Source organism: Oryzias latipes, chromosome 2 (genome assembly GCF_053564925.1).
Source record: "Oryzias latipes strain Hd-rR chromosome 2, Olatipes_Hd-rR_3.1".
NCBI classification, from domain to species: domain Eukaryota; kingdom Metazoa; phylum Chordata; class Actinopteri; order Beloniformes; family Adrianichthyidae; genus Oryzias; species Oryzias latipes.
The window spans coordinates 16,730,668-16,755,787 of record NC_136238.1 but is presented as its reverse complement, the minus strand read 5'-3'; the positions used below and the strand labels follow the sequence as shown (position 1 = coordinate 16,755,787).

The 25,120-nt window shown below is 38.3% G+C and overlaps 1 long non-coding RNA gene across 1 annotated transcript; it reads left to right on the top strand.

Annotated features, from left to right (window-relative positions):
• The first annotated feature begins 29 nt into the window (after nt 1–29).
• On the top strand, nt 30–22,600 carry LOC110016224 (uncharacterized). The gene is made up of 2 exons (XR_013648381.1): nt 30–11,008; nt 15,173–22,600. It is a non-coding gene; the product is annotated as an uncharacterized LOC110016224 (long non-coding RNA).
• The last annotated feature ends 2,520 nt before the right edge of the window (nt 22,601–25,120 follow it).

Here is a 25,120-nt window from a genome sequence, read left to right as displayed (position 1 = left end):
GTTTAAAAGTGGGATAGGTTGTTAAAAATATACAACTATGGCCCAGGACAAGCAGGCAACGTTTTTATGATAAATAACGGCTTAAAGACACTTAAAAAATGATAAAAACAAGATATCTTGTGCTTTACATGAAATAGGAGAGACATTTAATATATAATTCTTTTTTGGCAAACATAATTCACAAAAAAAGCTTTTAACTATTGCTAAAAATGCAAAAATATTGATCATGTCATGTAAAAGGTGCGAGGGAGGCCTTTTATCTCCCAAACCTTTCCTCTTCAAAACCTGATTTGGAGCCTCGTGGAGTTTGTTTACATTTAATAGACAGGGACCAAATCCATTGGGACCCCCCCCCCCTTTCCTGTTCATTAATATATAGTATGGATTTGTATAAATTGCTCTTAAAGCGCAAACGCAAGCAAAAGTAGTGGTAAACGTGCAGTTAAAGCCAGTTCTGCATCCTCTGTGTTTTTTTCCTCTATTTTCTTATTATAAAAAAGGGAAATGTCCTCAAGTTTCCCGCTGGGGGAGTTCATTTATTTTGTATGCAAAGGGAGGAAAAAACAGACAGAAAGAAAAGGGGGGTGAGGGAAAAAAATCATCCCCAAGTATAACAAGAGACGAACAGTTAGTGCTGATTTTCATTTGCATAAATTTTCATATATTTTAGTGAAAATAATAGCGGCAGCCGAGGAGAGCTCCTGCTCAGTTAGAGGAAAGAAAATCTGAGGGAGCGGAGAGTCGCGGGGAAAAAGGGGGAGATAACATTGACGGTGTGAAGGAAGTGAAGATTTTCTTGCTTTTCTTGGACAGGAGGTGAGTCAACAGTTCATTTGAGTAATTCTTTCTTCTTTTCTCGCTGCTTCTCTTCCCTCCATTTTTTGATTGAAGCCGCATTTCCCACGTTTTTGAGGGAAACTTTGCGCATCATTTCTTATATGTACTCATTTAGACATAAATAACAGCGCATGGATAAATTCGCTCTTTTGTACGGACAGAAGACGATTCCATTTTCAACAGGAGAGGTGAAACCAAAAGAGAAGTTGATAATCCCGGAGGCTCCGCGAACGCATCAAATCGGTTCAGAGAAATTGATCGGGTGAAGTTCTCTTTAAAGTTGACGCTCAGTGGTTCGGATCGCTCCCCCGCGAGAAGAGCTCCCTCCCCGGCCGCTGCGTGTCTAAGCCCCCGCACTCCGTATCCATGGTGAGCGCCATAAAAGCCGGGGAACACTGGCCGCATTCAGCTGCGCGCCTTAGCGCACGAGGGGAAAAAGTGCGCGCATCACGCATCAGTAGCACCAAAAAAAAAAAAAAAAGTTAACGACTAAGTCAAAATTCAACGTTTTTACCCCGAAAACTACCCATTCATTTCCGCCACTAGGTGTCGCGCTTCCTCAAAGGAGAATTACAAACAAAAAAAAGTGAAATCCATTCACCAACTGAGCTCCTCCTCGCTGAAAAGATCACTTTAGCACTTTGACAGCGCTCTTATGTCATCCCTCACTGCGTGCGCGCCTCTGCTTTGCCTCTTTTCAGTGTTTTCCAGCAGCTGCTCCACGCTCAAACGCCTGCATTGTGAGATTTAGACATCACCTGCGCGTTAAGACTCCCTCTGAGACTCCGTGCTTCTGAGGATAGTTTCAGCCATGCCCTGGCCTAGCTGAATGCAGGTTGTGTCCCCCTTTTTCTTGCAGAATAAGCCAGATTCCATTTTCATATGATAAGCAAAGTCAGTAAAAAAATTTTTTTATTATAATATTTAGCACCATAAAAGCAGATTTTTTGAAGAACTTTACAGCTGCAGCCACATTAAATGCATTTTTCATTTTAATTATTGCACTCCTAAAGTTGCCTGTGGGCATCAGAATTTATTTTCTTCCCCTCAGTGCAAGCTCTAATCCCACATTCGGGAAGCGTGTCCAGTCGATTTAAAGGCAGAAATCAACCCAGAAGACTTAAAACAATAATGTACACCGTTAATTAAAAAGACTTACATGAAATATTCTCCTCCACAGGAGCGTTTTTAGACAGAGCTCTTTCTGAATGCTGCCTGCAGAGTGTTAGGTATTGATTTTTGATTGAAAATCAACAAATTGAAGTAAAGAAAAATGCAAGATAACAACACTTAAAGTATTTTTTAAGTAACATTTAAAAACAAATATTACCTTGAGACGAAGTTATTGATTGTTTATGCAATTTAGAAAAAAAAAATATTGTTTTGCGTCACCATCTTAATCAAGAATGATTCAGTGGCATGAAGCAGAGGCATTAATAATTGAAGTAGAAACATCTAAAAATCAAATACCTAGTTGCATCTCTGTGTTTTTTGTTTGTCAAACAGTGGCGGTCCCAGAGGATAGAAGGCTTTAGGGAAGGAGGGGGAATGTAGCACCTTCCTGCCCAGGATTACATTAATCAAAGCATTTATTTCCCTTGGGGGATGGGGGGTCGCAAATCACTGCAAATCCTAGTAAAATTGGATAACAGAAGCTCGGAGCACCTTTGGGTCACCCTCTTTCTCTTCTTTTTGTTTTTTTTTACTTTTTGCTCAGCTTTAATGCATCCAGTTTTTGCAAGTTCATTCCTCACTGATAGAACTGACTGCTGCATTTGAACGCCCCCAAAATCCTTTAAGATCTTCCATCTGTCACCCAATTCCAGTCAATCTCCTGCAGAACCCCCGAGCAAGAAGAAAACACTGTTTGCTCTGTGATTATGTGCGTTGTTGGGGCAAAGCCTGGCTGCCTAATAAATCAGCAAATGTTTACAGGCTGCTGATGAGGCAGTAAATACAGCCAGCCGATCCGCCGCCTGTTCCAGGTAATGCAAATAAAATAATAGGGCTGTAACTTCCCCTTATGTGCTGTTTTTGATATTCATGATGGTCTTTATGGGCACCACGTTGTTGCACAGATTCAGCCCCCAATCCACAGTAAATGATGGGCCTGCTGCATCACAGCGGAGCTCTTGAAAGCGAGCAAACACATTTGTTTGTTTGCATACTGTCGCTGCTCGCATGGTTCGGGGGGCAGCCGGAGTCGCTGTTGGGGCCCTGACTTGAAGCCAGGCCTCTCAGGGTGAAGCAGGCCTGCCTGCATGCGTGCAACACATGTGAGGCGATCTGTGAGCCTATGTTGTTTAAAACTGCCACTTGTAGAGCGTAGTGCTGTACTTTTAAAAGCTACAAGATTAATCTGAAGCTTAAGAATTGGTCTTTCTACTATTAGTAATACATTACTTGAAAGGAAATCGTCCTAAAATATTTGGTGCATCTGTTAGGAAAAAGGTCCAAAGTTTCGTAAAATATAAAAATACTGAATCATTCTTTCATTTACATCAATCTGCATTAAAATGTGCTCATATTTGTTTTTATTTTATTTTAAAAACTATTTCCGGCTCATACAGAGTTCAAGTGACTTGAACTTCACAACTACTAACTAACTCGGCCCTGCCAGTTGAATTTTCTTTTGTTTTTGCAGCTTGAGAGTTGATGGTTTCAGTATTGGGGTCGCATGCTGTTGTTGATGATGTGGCTGACACGTGTTATTCATCCACGCGCTTGTGTGGCAGCCTGCACGCCTTGATTCATGTGGGCATTATGCATGCCGGACGCTTATGGCACCTCTCTGCGTTGCCTTACAGTCAGGCCCATTTGTCTGGAAATGGGTTTACATACATCTTTTACATGGTTCTCCCTCCTCCTCCTCCACTCCTCGCAGCTCCTGCACTAATCCAGAGTAGATAAACTAGAGGCATGCAGCTGGATGAAGTAACGCAGAGAATGCAGAGGTGATGTAATCATCCTTTGTCAGCCATGTTGGTGGTATTTAGAAGTTATGATATTTTTCCTACTACGCGCCAGTCAGTGCTGCAATACAACGTCTTGGCTACCTAATTGTGTTTACTATTATTAGAATTGTATATGACAAATCTTTGAAAAGAGCAAAAAAAAATAAAACTTTTTCTAGATCTGTTTATTTTTTCTCAACAGTCAAATTTACTGTACGTGGACAGTTCTTGATTTGGAAAAGGTCACCAATCCCAGTTTTGAATTATTTGGGTAAAAAAGCCTGATAACCTTTGTAAAGTTTGATATATACCCAGCAAAACACAATGTATAAAAGGTCAAATATTTGATTACAACTACTTATGTGGTCTCAAGTATCACTATAAGTTTAGATTTTTTTTCTTACCAGTGCACTTAAATATTGTTTGTAGCACTCATAAAAATACAAATTTGCTAGCTTTTAAATTTCAAATATTTACAACTTGTGGCAAAATAAAAAATAAATTACCAACATTAAATTAATTTATACATTTTACCAGTAGAGGGCAATATTGATAACCACCAACAGAGTAAAAATATGAATAGAATATAGAAGAAGTAAGATAGCGAGTTAAGGGGCTCATAATAATAGGTGTAAAAAATAGTTTTGCTATTTTAATTAACTGAATGTTTGTGTTATGAACGTAGCATGAGCCAGCTACAAAATTTGGGCTAAAATTTGTGTGAAGTGCAAAAGTGTGTGCATTCAATTCATTTGCATTTGTCTGAGTCAGTCAAGTTTAATAGTCCCCAACTCTTCTAATATTTTCAAACTTTTTCTCACATCAAATTAAGAACAGACACATACATCAACTACGACTACTTTGATTCCAAATTTGCAGTCTATATTTTCTAGAACAAAATTGCAGCAAAACTTGAAATAAACCGCGATGATGAATGTCATGTGAAAAAAAATCAAGAAACGTTTCAGGACATTTCGAAAACCTCTGTCGTGAAAGCAGCCTCAGGGAAAAAAGTATAGAGCAGAAACTTATTATGGATCACAAACATGATGATGGAAAAATGTCTACGTAGGAAAAAGCTTTGCCTGTTCTAAATGTTCCCGATTTAATGCTGTGTTTTTAACAAATCAAGGCTTAAACTAAAACATTTTTAGCGATGTGAAAAGTATAGAAAGTGTATGAAACCCCCAGCTCTTGTTAGTCACAAAGATTTATTAAGGCCAACATACATTAAAATATTTTTGAACCATAAATTTAATATAATTAGCCTAAATTAAATGAATTTCCTTATTAATTTAGTTTTAGAAGTTTAGAAAATTACAAGACAAAACATTTATATTCATCATTTAGTTTTTTTTAATTATTATCTTTAAAGTAAGTAAACTTACACTCCAATCTAAAAAAACGTTACAGTTGGAGTCTGTGCCGTTCAGGGATTACATTCGTTCTGTATTTTGATGATGAAAAGACAACATGAAACAATTTTTCATAAAGTACCTGGTTTAGTCAACCTCCATAGATAAGACATTTTAATGTTACACAAAGCTGCTTTTATAATGTCTTTATTTTATCACAGAGCCACTAGTTTAAGTAATATCCCTTAAAAACTGGAAAAAAAATCGGAACTATACCAATAAAAAATGGATAACAATGTTTTTCATTGGTCCAGACTTCAACTGATCATTGGTCATGTGTTGCAAAGTCAAAATAGTTCATCCCAAGTTTTCTGCAGCACTTTGTCACTGGTTTTCACTTCAGTTGTGAATTAATTCTATTTTTCTGCCGCTTAATTCTTCCACATATTCACAGAATCAGATAAAAGTCACAAATTTCTTCGCGACCTCCTTTCATCTGACAGTCTCCAGTTGAGAAACCAGACGAGTTTTCTGGAAGTGTGACGACTGCAAAAGCCTCTATGGAAGCATGACTGACCACACTCAGCCTCACACTCCCCCTCCTCACTGCTTCGCAGAGCTGCTGCTCGCTCATATTCCCCCTTCCAATCCCCTCCCACCTTCTTTGTCCAGGCCTGGTGTGAGCGTTCAACCCGACAGTACCACAAAAGCGGCTTTGGTTGAAAACTGGCTGCCGACCCCATCTGAGCTCACACCCAGTGCACCAACCCAGCGTTAGCTCCAAGCCCGGCTGGAAACAATGTATGTTACTGATCTGGAGTCAAACCGTTTTCCTTCAGTTTCTCATCGAAACAAATTGTAGGAGAAGAATTAAACAAAGATGCGTGGAATCATTTTTGTTTTTTTAGGGTTATTAAGGAAGGGGCCCAAAAAATTTGCGTTCTGAATTCAACTATACAGTTACAGTGTCTTTTCCTTAATATTGTTTTCAAAACTGCATTTAAGTTTATTTCTTGTCTTGATATAAATAGTTTTCACATCTTTCATACTGTGTGAAAGGTAGTGTCACATTTAACACGTCACAGGCAATCCTTTTGGGACAAAGCTCAACTTATTCTCCTAGCATATGTCAGCACACATGCTTGGCTTTAAGACATGCTGCTTGTAACTGTCTTTCTATTAAAACCAGGGAAAAGACTCAAAGCAGTAGTGTTACAACAAGTTTTAAATCAAGATCTTCCACAGGGAATCTGCCTTTGTCTGTTTGAACTTTAGATAATGCGGGCTTGTCTTGTAAAATGAAATTACACGCAGCTCTCTTGTGCACAGCGCTATGCATCTAGTTATTCTCTAAGTGTAACCACAAAGTGAAACGGAAGCTTAGCGAAGCATTCTCTGCAGTTACGCCTGCTTTTACATTCAGCCCACTGCGTTTTGCACGGATGTGTTTGTCTGAGTCCTCCTTGGATTAGTCCACAATCACAAATCCTCCCTACAATGACTAACTCACGTCGCTGTGCATTGTCAGCGTCTGCCACGGCAGCACTGGTTTAAAAAACGATGTGCACTCTTGTACACCAAAAAGTTAGAATGACGGCATTACGTAATGCTGCACTGTTCCCTCAGGGATTTCACTGTGTCTTAAACACTTTCACACAGGTATAATGCTGAACTCAAACACCCATTATCACTGTAAGAGCAAGCCAGAGTGATGTTAATTACCATCAGATATCAAGCAGATTCAGCCCAGTTAGAGAGTAAAAGTACAATATATTTTTTTAACTTTTTGTTTTGACTCTTTTTTACCTCTTTTTGTGCTTTGCTTTCCACTGGTGTGGTTTGATTGACAATGGTCAATCAAATATGGATAGTCCTTTTTTGTTGATCTTAAGTCATATGGAGTTTAACTCCTGCGAGGATTGCTTTATAGTTAAGCTACATTCAGACTCCCCTTGGCAATGCACATTCAAGGGAGCCGGTTTAGCTCGTGCTGGTTTGCGGTGCCTTCCATCCGTGAAACCCAGGTTCAACTCCGGGCTGCTCCCTGTTCCCTTCTCTACTTCTATGCCGGTCCCAAGCCCGGTTGCTTTGAGAGGGTTGCGGCCGGAAGGGCATCCGGCGTAAAACATTGCCAAGTTTCTCATGCGACTCGTTCGCTGTGGCGACCCCAGATGGGAAAAGCCGAAAGAGAAACAACTTGGCAATGCACATTCAAGCTGCCACTTCCATTGAAAATCTATAAAAACATCTGTAAACACGAGATTTGGGTTTATGTGTTCAAAACCCTCACGTTCGTGCGCAGCTATGCAAGTTTTTATGACCGTTGTCTGGCCTTATGTGCAATACACATGGCCATTGATCGTGTGTCGTAAATTAAACCAGGTGAACAATCAAGGGCTCGGATTATGTAGTGATGTATCCGTGGCGTCCCTTTTATTTCAATGAAGTGCCAATTGTTTATCACAGAGGAGAAATTAAAAATTGCAGTTTGTGCCCGGCCGGAATTTTTGACACTAAGCCAGTCATTTATTGGAATAGAGCTGAGAAATAAAAAAAACCTGGAGTAAGATTCGCCAGATTTACAACATTTTGAATCAAGCCTCTTCCAACTTTAGGTGGCGGACATGTGGTACCCTCCAGACACAAGATGAATATTAGCTAACTAATATACATCTGATGTAGATGTCTACTGGACAACTCAGACAATTCTATTTTGTTACTATATTAGATGTCTACCAATAGTGTTCTGACAGATTTTTTAATGCGTTCTTGAACGCACATCACATTTAATAGTTTATTAAAGCAATGGTTATTTTTTGATTAGCTTATTTACAGAATACATCCATGAAAAGTACAATTGACTTTACAATAATACATTTCAATTTTAGTAAAGTCACCAGTAACCTTTAACAGTTTTATGATTTACCAAAGTGCAAAATGGAAGCATAATGAGGGGCAAAATGAAAAACTTTTTATTTACCTATATATGTTAATTTCCCTTTAACAAAAATGTTTTTGGTATCTCTCAATTGTTTCCTACTGCTCTTTAAAGTCAGAAAAAAACCAACAAATTTGAGATTTTTAAAACCACTAATATTAATGGTTTGATGTAATCAAGCTGGACGTGCTTGAAAATGTTGACATTCGTTTTGTCATCAAGATAGTACTATAAGTTGCTTTGAACTACTTAAAGACCCACTCCAATGAAAATTATGTCTTTTGTTATTTTTAACATGCATTTTTCTCATAATGGAGGACAATCATCAAAAATTTTAAGATTAAAATTCAATTTCTGAGTATTTCTTTATTTAAATCATGGTCAATCGAAAGAATACGAAATGCTGTTTTAAATAGCTTGTAGTTGTAACGTATTAACTAAAATTTACGGGCCACAAGCCCCCTGATCTGCTCCATTCCGATACACCCACTTGCAGACAAATAGATTCATTTTCGTCTTCGTTTTCCTTATCTGAGCTGGCATCTGGCTCAAAACTGTATGGCTTGATAGCCCCGATATTGTTCACAATTTTTGTTCTAATGCCAATTTTAGCTTGGGATTGTGAAGCGCTATAAGCTACCAGGAGAGAGTGTAAACAAAGGAATAATGGGAAATCAGTAAAGGCTTACTCCATGCAATTTCAAATGGAATTTTCTGAGAAACAACTGCTATTCTGCAGAAACTATGCCTTAGAAAATGACCAAGGTTTTTTGATTTTTAGCTTAAAACAGTATAATCATAATTCAAAGACCACTGGGTAGACGTTTACAATAGATAAAATATTATTTGATTGGGAATTTAAAAAGCTCAGAGTAGTTTATTACTGGTTGAAAACATTCCATTAGAGTGAAATATAAAATGACAAAAACACTAAATAAATGAAATATATCGGTTTTGCTCAAGCTGTGGATTAAGAATTATTGAATCTATAATCTTTTTAGCTAAAATCAGAAAGCAAAAAGGAGTCAGAGAATTAATTTAGTGTGTTACACTGTATTGTGTCTGTCTATCTTGTGTTTTTAATTGAAGGTTGTGAAGCACAGATGGTAAAAATTGATTAAGTTGTTGGTAATAATTCATAAAATCTATCATTGGGCAAGTGGTGTAGGTGAAAAACTCAAGCTCTGTATATTGCTCTGAATTTTACATTATGTGTTACATGAAGACATGGTAAAGTAATAACAGCAGTTCAAAATTCCTGATTCATATAAACATCTTAAATCATAGTCTTTCAGAGTAGCTCCTTAAACATCTGTGGTATTACCTCTTAAACTCATACATTCACTAGTCAATGCTTTCCTGCAGTTTAATCTGGCAGTTAGAATTAGGATTATTGATTTCTATTTAACAATTAAATTCAAGCAGTTTTTAAGTCCATGTCAGTCAGTTTAGTCTTGGGTACAGAGGGGTACCAAAAGTGTGATAGTATGACATGTTTATATCAGTAGGCATTGTGCATTATGCATTTAACTAATCTACTTTAGCTTAATCAATATTACCTTATAATATTTAACTGTGATGTTAATGTAGAAACGGTATCTTACACTATGGCACTGGTGCTAGCAAGATTTATCTTCACATTTAACACAAACTTTATGAAGTTTTTATAAGATCTGGTCTAAATATCCTAAACTAACATGTATGTATCTGTCTTTAACTTTCCACAACTTCCTGCGTAACACTGTGTAGGATTAATGAGCCCATGGAAAATTCTAATGTCCAAAACCCTCTGGTAAAATTTTACATCTGAATTTGTGTCTTATTATTTAAAAGTATTAATATTAAGTGGTCAGTTTAAAACAGATAAATATGTTCATGTAGATGTAGAATTTTTAAATAAAAATTGTGTTTATTCCCCCCCAAGAACTTTATTGATCACAACGATCCAATACAAAACAGTGCAATACCATAACAGAAAAAGAACAAGCCAGGGGGTTATTATTAATTAAGATCATTTGTTTATAATCTTTAAAAGTTTTTAAGCTTAATAAATGTAAGCATTCTAAAAGGTTAAATGAATGGACAGCCTAATCTAAACATCAATGAGAATTTGATATAAAATAATAAGCAAAGATGAATAGTACTCTACTAAACAAACTAGTTTTAGTTCATTCATCATCTACCGTTTTATCCCTTTCGGGGTCACGGGGCTGCCGGAGCCTATCCCGGCCGCTTGTGGGCAAAGGCAGGGAACACCCTGGACAGTTTGCCAGTCTGTCGCAGGGCCCCAATCACACACCCATTCACTCTCACACCTAGGGACAATTTAGAGTCGCTAATTAACCTATGAAGCATGTTTTTGGACAGTGGGAGGAAGCTGGAGACCCTGGAGAGAACCCAAGCATGCACAGGGAGAACATGCAAACTCCACACATTGATGTTCTGTTTCAGGTCCTCCAGCTGGGAATTGAACCAGGGGCCTTCTTGCTGTGAGGCAAGAGCGCTAACCACTGCGCCACCGTGCAGCCCTAGTTTTAGTTATAACACATAATAAAACAACAGTGAGAAAGTCTATATGTCTTATTCAGACTTTAAAATGCCTTGCATGCTCAGATACCTTACAGGCATGTGGTATAAAAACATAATTTTTGAAGCTCTGTAAAAGTATTATTGTATCAAAGAACCTACAATATAAGTATAAATGCTTCTAATGGGTTTTCCTTGTGAACGTAACATGCAGTGTGTCTATCTAACTGTAACATTTTCCTTTGTCCCTTCTTCTTTAGGAGAGCAACACCCTCTATTCACACACCACACACACACACACCCATACACCACACACACGCACACACTCTTAACTTTGCTCCTTCTATGACACCCCTCCCAGTCCCCAATCTTCCCCAATGGATGCTGAGTCTCTGGAGGTAAGGGCCTTGCCTTGCATGTGTGTGTGCAAGAAAAAGCGGACAGCCGTCTCCCCGGCTTCCGTTTTCCTCAGTACGCCTGCTGCTGGAGTATTCACGCTCCAGGCTGTTTTCTTTGAGAGAAGCAGAGGAAGACGGAGTATAAAAATATGCAAATGCTATTGTTGAAGAGAGGAGCGAGCAAGAAGTGGGAGGGTGGTGGCGGTGGTGGGGGGTTGCTCCTCACCTCCCCCTTCTGCCACTGACACTGCCTCCACCTTCATCTGTCTGTCCATCCATTCATCCATCCATCCAATGCAAACAGAGTAAGAGCCCACGTACCCCCAGATCGAGAGGGAGGGGATTCTCGAGGGCAAAATATTAAAATAAACCAAAAGGCCAGCCTTGTATGTTAGAAAAGGAGGAAGACAAGCAGCTTCAACCCTACAAAGGCCCACTGAGCGGGGAATTATTAATATATACACATGTGACTGAACAGAATCCATACAGCTCAGGCGGTAATGACCAAACAGGAAAACAGAAAGATGGCCATAAACTGATGTAATTGTAAGGCCACGCACGCCCACACAGGTGCTTTTGCTCAAGGTGGAATTACACCGATGCGCTTCATTATGTCAGGTTCTACAGCAAACCCCTGCTCGCACTCTGAGGAAGGTCGTCTGCCCACAACACGCCTGCATGATTTCATCCAAGTGTTGCTTCGCTAATGATGTTAATGGCACAAACAGTACAATGACAGTCTTCATGCATCACAGTTTAGATCAGTCACATGAATAATAATGGAATAAGAAGTGATATGTTTAAGAAAAATCAGTTTCTAAAGCCTTAATTTTTTTAAGCCACTTAACACTGACCTATGATTCATCCAAGCATTAAAAGAACCCAAACTCAAGGGATGAGCCAGAAACGTGTCTTCACATTGCAGAAAACCAATTTTAAATTGTATCTTTAGGCACTTTGTTACCAGCAGCAGACACATAATTCATTTCCATTTCTTTAACTACAACTGTAAAAAAAAAAAAAGGTAATTTAACAGGCATAAAAGTAGTATTTTGTACCAACAAGGTATTCCCAAGGGCTATTAATGGAATAAAAATTGACCTTATCTCAGCATGGTATACATTACGAAGACCAAACAAACTATAAATTGTACCTTTTTAAGCAGGATTGGTTCAGGATTGGTTTAACATTCTCGAGTTGGTGGAATGTCAGAGGCCTGTCGCCCCATTCATTCTTTCCTTTACACGGATCAGTCATCCTGGTTCCTTTGCTGAAAAACAGCCCCAAAGCATGTTTTCACCCCATACGTTACAGCAGGAGTTCTTTGGATTTATACTATGATCAGGGTGAATACTCGATTCTGATTGGCTGCTTGGTGTGGATTAAAATGTGAAAATCCACAGTGATAATGCACACCTAAAAAATAAGTTCTGATCACATACAGTGCAGACCAAAAGTTTGGACACACCTTCTCATTTAAATATTTTCCTTATTTTCATGACTATGAAAATTGTAGAGTCACACTGAAGGCATCAAAACTATGAATTAACACATGTGGAATTATCTACATATCAAAAAAGTGTGAAACAACTGAAAATATGTAATATTGTAGGTTCTTCAAAGTAGCCACCTTTCAATTTGATTACTGCTTTGCACACTCTTGGCATTCTCTTGATGAGCTTCAAGAAGTAGTCACCTGGAATGGTCTTCCAACAGTCTTAAAGGAGTTTCCAAAGATTAGGCCTGCACTGTAATTTATCGCTATCGCAATATCCAGCTCTGCAATATGCATATCGCAAAAGACAGCGAAAATCTCAATAAATCGTAAACCTTATGTGTTAATACAACCTTATGCTTGAAGCATTTAAGGAATCAAATAAATCCCTTTATGCATTTGACCAATCGGATGGAGGCCTATTATCTTAGATGTTTGTCTCTTATGTCGACGAGGGTCATTTGGAGTATAATTTTTAAACTGTTACAATGAAATGGTAATGATGTTTTGGGTTATTTTGTTATTTGTTTATATACCGCAAATTATAGCGTTCTCGCAATATTAATCTCTAATATCGCATATCGCGAGTTTTCCTCATATCGTGCAGCTCCTACCAAAGATGCTTAGCACTTGTTGGCCCTTTTGCCTTTACTCTGCGGTCCAGCTCACCCCAAACCATCTCGATTGGGTTCAGGTCTGGAAACTATGGAGGCCAGGTCATCTGGCGCAGCGCCCCATCATTCTCCTTGGTCAAACAGCCCTTAGACAGGCTGGAGGTAGGTTTGGGGCCATTGTCCTGTTGAAAAATAAATGATGGTCCAACTAAATCCAATCCGGATGGAATAGCATGCTGCTGCAAGATGCTGTGGTAGCCATGCTGGTTCAGTATGCCTTCAATTTAGAATAAATCCCTGTCACCAGCAAAGCACCCCCACACCATCACACCTCCTCCTCCATGCTTCATGGTGGGAACCAGGCATGTAGAGTCCATCCGTTCACCTTTTCTGCGTCGCACAAAGACACGGTGGTTGGAACCATAAATCTCAAATTTGGACTCATCAGACCAAAGCACAGATGTCCACTGGTCTAATGTCCATTCCTTGTGCTCTTTAGCCCGAATAAGTTTATTCTTCTTGTTGCCTTTCTTTAGCAGTGGTTTCCTAGCAGATATTCTACCATGAAGGCCTGATTCAAACAGTCTCCTTTTAACAGTTGTTGTAGAGATGTGTCTGCTGCTAGAACTCTGTGTGCCATTGACCTGTTCTCCAATCTGAGCTGCTGTTAACCTGCCATTTCTGAGGCTGGTGACTTGGATGAACTTATCCTCCGCAGCAGAGGTGACTCTTGGTCTTCCTTTCCTGGAGCGGTTTGCATGTGAGCCACTTTCTTTGCAGCGCTTGATGGTTTTTGTGATTGCACTTGGGGATACTTTCAAAGTTTTCCCAATTTTCCGCACTAAGTGACTTTCATTTGTTAAAGTAATGATGGCCTCTTGTTTTTCTGTACTTATCTGCATTTTCCTTGTCATAATACAAATTCTAACAGTCCATTCAGTAGGACTATCAGCTATGTATCCACCTGACTTCTGCACAACACAACTGATGGTCCCAACCCCATTTACAAGGCAAGAAATCACACTTATTAAACCTGACAGGGCACACATGTGAAAAAGTGAAAAACATTTCAGGTGACTACCTCTTGAAGCTCATCAAGAGAATGCCAAGAGTGTGCAAAGCAGTGATCAAATCAAAAGGTGGCTACTATGAAAGACCTACAATATGACATATTTTCACTTTTTTTTCATGTATATAATGCCACATGTGTTAATTCACAGTTTTGATGCCTTCAGTGTGACTCTACAATTTTCATAGTCATGAAAACAAAGAAAACTCTTTGAATGAGAAGGTGTGTCCAAACTTTTGGTCTGTACTGTAGCTTAAATGATCTATATTTCCTTGCGCTGGCTTCTTTAAAACAAAATTTTGCTTTGTCATCTGGACAAAAAAACAAGCGGTAAGAAGTGAACTCTCTTTCTGAACTGATGCTTTATTTAACCCATCGTGACGATCAGCATATATATCGCTTTCCTTTGCCGTTGCAGTCTAGGTCAGTGCCGGCTCAGCGCATTGCCACCTTACCGTGACAACGCGCCGGACCATATATCAAAAAGTCCGCTTTTTGTCAAAAAAGCAATCAAAATAAAAAAAATAACCAAAATAAAGTACTAAAAACTGATTGCTTATTTATTCATTTTGCAATTGCTTAAGCTTCCAAGTGTGCATTATCAGAAATTAACTATTTACCCACAGTTGATTTCTGTACACCAAGCTGCTTACGTATTGCAGATTCAATCTTCCCAGCCTGGTGCAGGTCAACAATTTGGTTTCTCGTGTCCTCAGACAGCTCTTTGGTCTTTGCCATAGTGGAATTTAAAGTGTGACTGTTTGAGGTTGTGGACAGGTATCTTTTATATAGATAACAAGTTCAAACAGGTGCTATTAATACAGATAATGAGTGGAAGACAGACCTGTAACTTCTTCTCTTGCAGAAGAAGCTACAGGTCTCTGAGAGCCAGAAATCTTGCAAATACTCCACCATAATTTGCAGAGAAACTCCTTATAAATCTGACAATGTGATTTTCTGTTTTATTCCCTTTTTGTCTCTCTTAGCTGAGGTATACCTATGATGCAATTTAGCATACAGTCTCAATACATAGGCTGTATTTGGGATGGAACCCATTACCACCTGAGCTGTATGGTAAGGAGCTTTCTTGTCTTGACATCTTTGGTCTGCATCTCTTTCTTTGGCCATCTTTTTATCCCTGCAGGGTATCTGATAACTGGCAGTACATAACTGTTTATTGCCCGGGTTTTATTCTTGCTATTGAGCTGGCTTCTCTGGACTTGCCTTACTCGTTGGAGGTATTTTGCTGTTGCAGCTTTCCTTGTTGCCTGTTCCATGTTGCCAATAGCCTGTGGAATTCCAAGTTTCTTGTAACTGTCCTCAATATCTGCTATTGTTACTTCTGAGAGTGAGGCCCCTCCTGAATGGACTACCTTGCCTTGCTTTGTCACCATCTGACTGCATTTCTTGAGCCTGAATGACATCCCAATGTCAGTACTGTAGATCTGGTGATATGGATCAGGAAGTCAATGTCATGCTTGTTCTTCTTGATGTCATCCATGTAGAGGAGGTGACTGATGGTGGCCCCATTTCTGTTGGTATCCATAGCCAGTCTTGTTAATTATTTGGCCGAAGGGGTTCAGACCTATGCAGAACAGCAGTGGGGACAGAGCATCACCTCAGTATTTGCCACATTTGATGGACACTTGTGCAAGTGGCTTGCCATTGGCTTCAAGGATGGTTTTCCATAGCTTCATTGAGTTTCCTATGAAGGCTCTTAGAGTTCTGTTGATGTTGTACAGCTTCAAGCATTCAGTGATTCACGTGTGTGGAATTGAGTCATAGTCATAGAGAGACCAGCCATTGAGCCTTCCTGTCATGAGCTGCCTCTTTTTCCCCATACTTTTCCAGTACTGTTCAGTTTTCACCCTTGGTGGGTCTGCTCTGCTGTTATGACCCTGCTACTGAGCATACACTTTCGCAGGTTGAGTTTGGAACAGCCTGTTAATCCGTCTGGCTTCATTGCCCCCTGTCTACCTTTTTAGGCAGCTGGTCAAGGCCAGGAGCTTTTGTTTGGCTGTTAGGTACTTGCTTTTTCATTGCACATCCCTCCAAGCTGCCTTGATTTTAGCCTCCAACCATTGCTTCCATGGTGGGTATTGTTTTCTCCCATGGTTGCCCTTACAGCCAAGCATATCAAGGATCACTGATGCTGAAGTGTAAACCAGTTCATTGGTTTCCGTGATTGTTGTGGAAGAAATTGCCCTCAATGCTTCATTCACAGTTTTCAAGAGACTTAACCATTGTCTCTTAGTAGAATTACTTGTGTAGTAGCATTCCAACAGAACCTTATTCTCACATATAGTCCATTTCCGTCTTGTTCCAGTTACCCACTTTCCAAATCCGGACCATATCTGAGCCGGCATGACATGTGTTTCATTGTCTCTTATGGGTTATGAGGGAGGCAGTAGCGTTAAGGGTCTTGCCCAAGGACCCTCACTGGATTATGGTAATGGCTCACCATTATTATTAAGGTATCTATCTATCTATCTATCTATCTATCTATCTATCTATCTATCTATCTATCTATCTATCTATCTATCTATCTATCTATCTATCTATCTATCTATCTATCTATCTATCTATCTATCTATCTATCTATCTATCTATCTATCTATCTATCTATCTATCTATCTATCTATCTATCTATCTATCTATCTATCTATCAAATTACAGTAGTACTGTAGGTCATAGGTCAAACCTTAATACTTGCCAGTTCTTTTTAATCTGAACTTTTCCTTGTCATTGGAAAAATATGTAGTGATTTTGGATGTCATCTTTGTTTTAAATGTCTTTTTGCACTGATTTTTTGGGTCTATTGTTTTATAATAGGTTTTAAAATCATTTTTAAATCCTATTATACTGCACACTGGCGCCAACCTCCCACCAGGGGCAGGGTGGGGTATAGTGTCTTTCCCAAGGACACTTTGATGGTAATCAAACCTGCATTATTGCAATCAGAAGTCGACCGCCCCACCGCCCCATAAAGTTCATAGAGGCTAAACCATTTTTTGGTTGTTTGAGGTTGAAAGTTTCCGTTTGGATTGGATTGCATTGGAAATGGTTTATTCCAAGCACTTAAAGCAAGGATAATGCACAAACAAGCCAGCCAACATAGGTTTACATCCATACAAAGACATATAAAACGTAGGATAAAATGGCATAAAATTGATTGGAAAATACTCATACGTTCACCAGGTAATAATGCAATTAATACTATTCCTTGTAAATAAACATACTTGTTATTTTGTATAGTATATGGAATATGACACAACAAAGCTATTAACTTTTAAGATTGTCACAAGCAGTTCAATAGATTGCTTGACAGGGAGTGGGAGGAAGCAAACTTATATAATTATAATTTGGGATAAGAACATAGTAAACCTCCATGTTATTGACGCACAGGTAGAGAAGAAGCGGAGTGACTTTTTAGCCAATCAGAATGCAGAACACAATGCACGATACAAATTCGTGAAGAAGCGAAACCATGAAAAGTAAACCGCGTTATAGCGAGGGATCATATATATATATGTATATATATATATACATATATATTTATATATATGTATATATATGTATACTTGAGCTGTATATGTTCACACTTTTGCAAATAATTTTGCAGATAATTTTAAGTTTCTATCATTTTCATGTGTGACCCTTCAGAGCTCCCGTAGATCTGTCAAAGTCTTAAGAAACATGTTATAAAAGTATTTTGGTGTAAAATCAGAAATCGTTCAGCAAATTTAAAAATTTAATCTTAAAATCTGTGGCAGGAAAGACATTTTTATATTTTAAGGGACATTCTGCACACAGTCCTGTTTTCGGTAACTTTTTCTCTGCCTCCCATTTAGAGCAATGGTCGCGTAAAAAATTAAGTCAAAGCCCATCTGTAAAGCCCTCACGCTCTCTGCGAGACTTTTTGAAGTGATTACGGGGACAGTTCAGATCAAAGAATTCAACGAGTCTGAGAGCGCGCCAAATACAAGGGCGGGTAATCACGCTCAAGCCCCTCCATACAAGATGGCAGTGGTGTACACCCCCTCCCAGCTGCTTTGCAAATGTAATGTGACACTTACGGATAAACAGATTATTAAGAAAAGGCAGGGCGGGGCAGGGGCCGCAGAGAAATGACTACAACTTGTAGAAAGAAGAGTGGGAGAAGTAGTTTATTTAATGAACTCTGGGGATTGGCAATGTCAGAGAAATGATGATTAATTCTCCAGCACTGATACAGGTCCAAATATGATATAATTTATAAATATTAGCAAAACATTAGATGAGGAGACAGTGCTTCTTTTGCAAGTAGACTGAGAAGCCCACAAGCTGTATTTTTTTTCAGTAGTTATTATGGATTAATCCATAATCCTCACCACCTAAAGTCATTTTTGTCAGTGAAGCTCAGGGATAGAAGCTGGAGATTTTTTTTTTTGTCGGGAATATATCTCTGCTCCAGCTCATTTCCCCTCAGCATGATGTCACATCTTCCCCTGAAACACTCCAGCTCCTCTCAGATGTAACGTTTCTGCAGAGACGAGGTGCGACTTATCAGTTTATGTAACCGGAAATTTTACATCCTGAACCCTGTCCCCATTTTTCTCCACACATGGAATGGGATACTCAGTGATCCCGATGCTTATAACGTGTTGATGTGAATATTACATGGACATTTCTTTCTTCTATTTCATTGCATTTTCATTCTGTCTGAATAGAATTTGAATTCTCTGTTCTGATTAAAAACATGACGGAAAACTTGTGTCTGCCCTGTGAATTTCCTTAAAATTGTTGAATAAAGTCTTCATTAGAAGAGCTCTCTGCCTGTTTTTTCCCTTAGATTAAAAACAAAGTTCGTTTGGTAAGAAGAGATTCAAGCATACTGAAGTGTCTCACTCAGTCCACGAGTGTCCCATCAGAAGAGAGGGCGTCTTTCTCTCTGTCCTCTCTATATGTGCATCCTGAATGACCCTTGTGGTTTGGACAAACATCTCTTTGAGGGGGAGTGGAGAACAGACGATGGGGAGGCCTCGGCAATAGACACAGAAGAATGAGAATGCAATGTGGACAGCACAGCATGACCCAAATCTTTTTTTCTTCATCCCCCATCCACTTCCTTCATGAACCCAAAAATGTGTGTGTATATTGCTAAACATCAATAACAGTTTTTTTTGGTGAAGATTTTTTTTTTTAAGGTTTTATAAGGTTGAACCCTAAATTTTGGACAGTTGGCAAACACAAACGCTTATTCTAAAAGTGAATAAAAGAGAAACATCCCTTTAGTCAATGACTTAAAAGAAACAAAACAGTTTAGGTCAATTAAACCTGCACATTTTGCATTTGCCTGCAATGATGAAAAATACTGTAAACATTTCTACCATGTAAACATATTATTATAACAAAATAATTCCAATGTGAGGTGCAGCACTTATAGTGTGAAATTTGTAAAAAAAAATGCATTTAACAACTCTCAAATAAAACTTGCAACATTGTCCATCAACATTACACTGCAAGAAAGATAAATCACTATTAAAATATAACCATAGAAAGCACTGCTTGGATGAAACTCAGAGATTTCAATGCATCAATTTTTTTTGTTTTTTTTCTATCTATACACAATTCAATAGTTGAACCCCCATTTAAGCAAAAACACAAAAATTGATGCACACTTGAAAGCCAATGAAAACTTCTTAGAGTCACATTTGGAGAACCTCCTATTTATCAATTTAAAGTGCAGGTTCATGGTGTTCCTCAAGTTTAGTATTTGCAAACAGTAAGCTGCAAAAAATGTCTAAAAATATTCCTCATATGAAGACAAAGCACCATCTAAAATCAAAGTGGGACATTATAGTCCAAATGCATTTTTTACAATAGGGCTATAAAGTTTGCAAACTTCTCCCATGGGACTGCACCTACGGGGCTGGGCTTTTGTCATATGGATCTAGTCACGTGCAACCCCAAAGGTTGGATAAACAAAAAACAAAGAGTTTTGCATTGTTTCTGTTGCCGTATTGCAGGGAACTTGCAAAGTCACCATCTTAGAAAAAAAAAATCTATCTTTGCTGATTACATCCAAATCTCTCCAAAAATGTCAATGAGCCAGTTTGTATGCCAACAAAAACGGTATAACTTGAAATATTATACATATGCAAGCTGACAATAGAAATGCAATCATCACAAAAATCTGGTCTAAATTACTGTCAATCTGATTTATTTCTGAGAAAAATGTACCTAGATAGTGACAAAGCCTTCAAAATTCTTGTTACATTTAGAACTGTTAGCTGTCTGTTTTTGTAAAACATCACAGTGCCTACTGTAGCTCAGCATTGCTAATTTGTAAATTAATATATCTGACAAAATGTAATGTGTTGTTTATAAGAAGAAATGTTATACTTTGGATAGCTAATGGTATTGGTCTCAAATGACTCTTTTGCATTTTTTATTATGGACACAGGTGTAAAGCTACAAAACTTATATCTACATGCCAGAAATGTCTTTGATATAGGAGTATCTTGTTGATGTGTAACATAAAAAATTGGAGAAAACAGAAAATGATTCAATATTTGGTGTTCATGAAAAGAGGCTTATAGAACATGAACGTGAACATGGGGATTTATAGGGAAAATGACCTCTGAGGCAGACAAAAGAACTTGAAATAGCTTAACACTAAGACTAAAAAGTATTGTTGCTATGGACCCATCACCCCAGCTAAAGCTAAAGTTATCCACCAAAATCTGACTTCCCAACTGTGTTCGGATTTTCATTGCAGACGGGCTGCGGGAGGCATGGGAAATGGGGAATGGGAACAGTAAGGACTATTTAATGCTGTTTCCAGCTTTAATTTTTTTCTCTCCCAAAAAGCTGACAAAGGCAGTGGGGGGAGGGGGGAAACCCCTGTGGAGCTGGTAAAAATATCTCATACCACAAGAAAAAAGAGGAAGGGGAAAAAAGAAGCAAAAAAAAAAAAAAAGGAAAATCTGTCTGCAGAATAGTCAAAAATTAAGTCCGAAAAACAAATGAACGACTTCTCCAGTCCCTTCTGTGGTCAGAAAAACAATAAATGTGTTCTTTTAAATGTAAATCAATGACATCTGTACATTCTCTGCTGTCATCAGCCTCATAGACGGCTGGAATCACAGCTGAGACTTCCTCATTGGTTCAATGAGTCGACAAGAGATGTCAATTTGATTGGCTAGCACAGAGGGCAGACGGCTATTGATTGGGCGGTCGTTAGGAGAGCGCGGCCCGCCGGGAGTATCAGAGCTGACACCGTTAACACCGAGCTTGGCGCTTTAACGAACAGCCATCAGGTGAGCTCTATTGACCCGCCGGCTGGAGTGTGAGCAAAGGGCCGCGGCGTGTGGTGGTATCGATTCCTGGATGAGACACCCAGGCCACATGGGGGGAAAACTGTATCACAGACAAGTGTGGACTAAGCCGAAGTAACAAAAACAGGAATGATCTAAATAGAATCTAACAAATAAGACTTTAAAAAAACATTTCCGAGAACCAAACACTTTAATTCACTAAAGTTTAAATAAAACATGCATGTTATGCAAAATGCATGCCTCTTTTATCAGTATTGTTTTGTTTTACAGTGGTACATTTTAAATTTACAACAAAGAAATCAATAATCACATAAAAGTGAGAAAAGATAAGAAAAAAACAAAAAAAAAACCAAAGGTTTTACTTTGGATTGTAAATAAAATTTTCACTCACATTTTGACTTAAAAGGGTTTGTGTGATCCAGACCTGCAGCAGACTTCCAGTTTGACGAAGTACAAGCACAAACACCATACATGAAGCATTCATTCCAACCCTTAAAAAAACACTGAGAGTCACATTTTATTTGCAGAAAATAACTGACCAGAGGTAATTAGCATTTTCTCTTGTGGTCATTGAACTCGTCAAACTTAGCAAACAAGGTTTTTTAATTGGTTACAGCTTCTTCTGGTTGATTCCTCCTATACAGTGGAAGTTATTTTGTTATTTTGTGAAAACTCACTACATTTTTACCATCTTAAAAGAAATTTCAGTAATATTAAAACAAAAACATTATGCACGCTTTGCAGAACCATTGAGGTTTCACAGCTTCCAAACCAAATTTTGGCCAAAACGTTCTCCCTTTCAATGATATTTAACAAATATAAACAGATATTCAGTTGTTCCTGTTTGTAAAACCCAAATATCTTTCTAGTATTGGACTTTTCTAACACCTCCGCAGCAAATGAAGCCAATTAACTGAACGCTTCACGTGTCAGTAAACCGACCGCACGGCTCGCTCCTCAGGTATTTGACCATTTGGCTCGTCGAAGTCTTCACCGTGAGAGTTGGCAGAGGTACAAGTCAACAAAAGCATGCTGGTGCCTTTAGGGATGCCTGCACATAAATCTGTTTGTAAAAATGAAAAAAAGAAAAGAAAAGCGAGAAAACATAGCAGGCTTGTGTGAAGAACAGACATATGACAAATATATTCATCCTCGGATTAGAAAAAAAATTTATAGATAATCAGATTAGTTAGAAAAAGAGATTAACACAAAAACAAAGGGATAACTTTACTTTTGTCTGCTAATTTGTGAAAAAAATGTATCCAAAAATGTGACCGTTGTTTTTGAATAAATTGTGCTTGTTTGTGGAGATCACAAAGTGAGCTGTCAGAGATGAAATATTGGGAAGTGAGGGGCGAAAGAAGCAAATAACTGCACAATGTGTGTATGTGTGTGTCAGCTGGAGTGTGTGAGGCAGAGAGTGGCAGGCTGTGATCAGAGAGTGAATGAGCCATTTCAGTGGCTGCAGCTCTCCTCTCTCTCTCTCTGTCTGTCTGTCTCTCGAAGGGGAAGCCGGAGCCGTGGATGGTGGTGGAAATGAGCTCGGCCGTGCAGTAAGTGTGGCGACCTCGTGGCTAACCCTACACTGTTTCCAGCAAGCTCTCTTCTAAATGATGCCTACTGTATCCTGCCCAGGAGGAGGAAGGGGAAGGAGGGCACCCCGTCCTCCCTCCTCTTCCCATTTTATTCTTGTCTGACTGTCCAGCAGCAAAGAATTGTACCAATTCTGTCTTCGAGGGACATTTTGACTGCTCACATGTGACAAAAATGACTTATGAACTTGCATGCATCTGTTTTTATAATACAGGTTTTAAAAAAAGTCTAAGAAAATGTTTTTTGTGCAAAAAACTCTTAAAAAAATTAAACAGAAAGATGTTTTATGTCTCTTTTCTTGTCTTCTTTTACTTCACTTTTATAGGGTACATGTTGCTTTTTGGGTATCCAAAATTATTTGTTTTAGATGTTTAAAAACCTTCTTTGTTATTTCTATAATTTGTAGCAGCGCTTCTGCTTACTTGAAACATGCTTTGCTTAGCCCTCTATGGCTTCAGGAGCCATAACAGGAAGGGTTCTGATTGGTTAGCTCATTTTGAATTTGTAATTTGAAAATTCTGTTCCTTCTTTCTCTACTAAGTTAAAAAAGAGCTGATCTTCAGATGTTATGGACTCATGGTTTCAGAGTAATCAGTTACCAGGATAACTTTATCAGGATAACTTTTGTGAACAAAACCTTCCATTTTTTTGATGGAAGATAAAATTGATGGATCAAAACATTTTGACTACTAAATTTGAAGACTTTTTTGTTGTCTTTGAGTGACTTTGACCATAGGAGACAAAAAATACAAACTGCAAAAAGTAATGATACTGAGCAATGTTGGAAAGCCAAATGCTGAATTAGCTTTCAAAGTTTTCCAAGACAACAACGAGAACAGATAAAGTTAAAAATAAAGAAACAATAAATAACAAATTAAGCAAAAGTATAAAAAGAAGCTGTGGAAAATTTGCTCAAATACAGGCCTGAGAAAGAAAACCCATCCATTTTCAAACCAACTGAATTGCTTGAGTGAGCAATTTAGAGAAATCAACTTACCTATGAAGCATGTTTTTTGACTTTGGGTGGGAAGAAGCTGGAGGGCCTGGAGAAAACCCACACATGGATAGAGAGAACATTCAAACTCCACACAGAAAGGAGCAATCAGGATTTGAACCAAGGCCTTTTCACTGTGTGGCAAGAGCGTTAACCACTGCACCACTGTGTAGTCCAGAAAAAAAGAGCATGGCAATATGAAATAGTAAAATGTTCAAAGAAAACTTTTTTTTTTTCAATCAGGGTATCCACATTATGTCAAGCTAGCAGAGATGTTACATCACACATATATGCTTAAAAAAGAGAAGAATCTTGCAATTACAAAAAAAAAAAAAAAATCTTGCAATTTTTGCCTCTTTACCAAAATAAATACTGTGGCATCTTGAATTCTATTTTCTCCTTCTAGTATGAAACATTTTTCACAAACACATGTTTTCTGTAATGTGTAAATGGCTAAATGTTAAATATAGAAAATGAATTGACATGTTTTTTCAGTTAATTGTTCTGATTCTAAATCTGAGTTACACTTCAATGAAGCGCTTCCATTACTTGGAATGTTGGTTGGCAAATCTTAAAACTCACAAGGTAAAAGCATAGTAAATACTTGCTAAAAATTGACACGTGCAAAATGAATGAAAAACAGCAACAAATTAGCCTGTTTTGATTGATTTGTCGTTTTTAATTCAATGTTTAATTTTACGTGAATTATTTCAGACCTTTCAAGGGTAAAGTACATAGAACCGTTAAAACTTTCCAAACTCAACACATTGTTGGCAAGTTTTAGGAAAAAAACAAACGTTACATTTACATTTTTGTTTTGTTTCTCATAATAGTTCATGTTTGAATTGATAAAATATGTTGTACTTCCCACCGTAACATTTTTTTTAGGTCTTTATATTACGAAACCCAGATTGAGCTTTACATTTCTGGCCAAAAAACTGTGTCTCACACCAAGATCTCGGTTTCTGTTCATGTGTTGCAGTTGTCCCCGTTCAGAAGCCACTTCTAGGCAATGTTTGTGTGCTAAT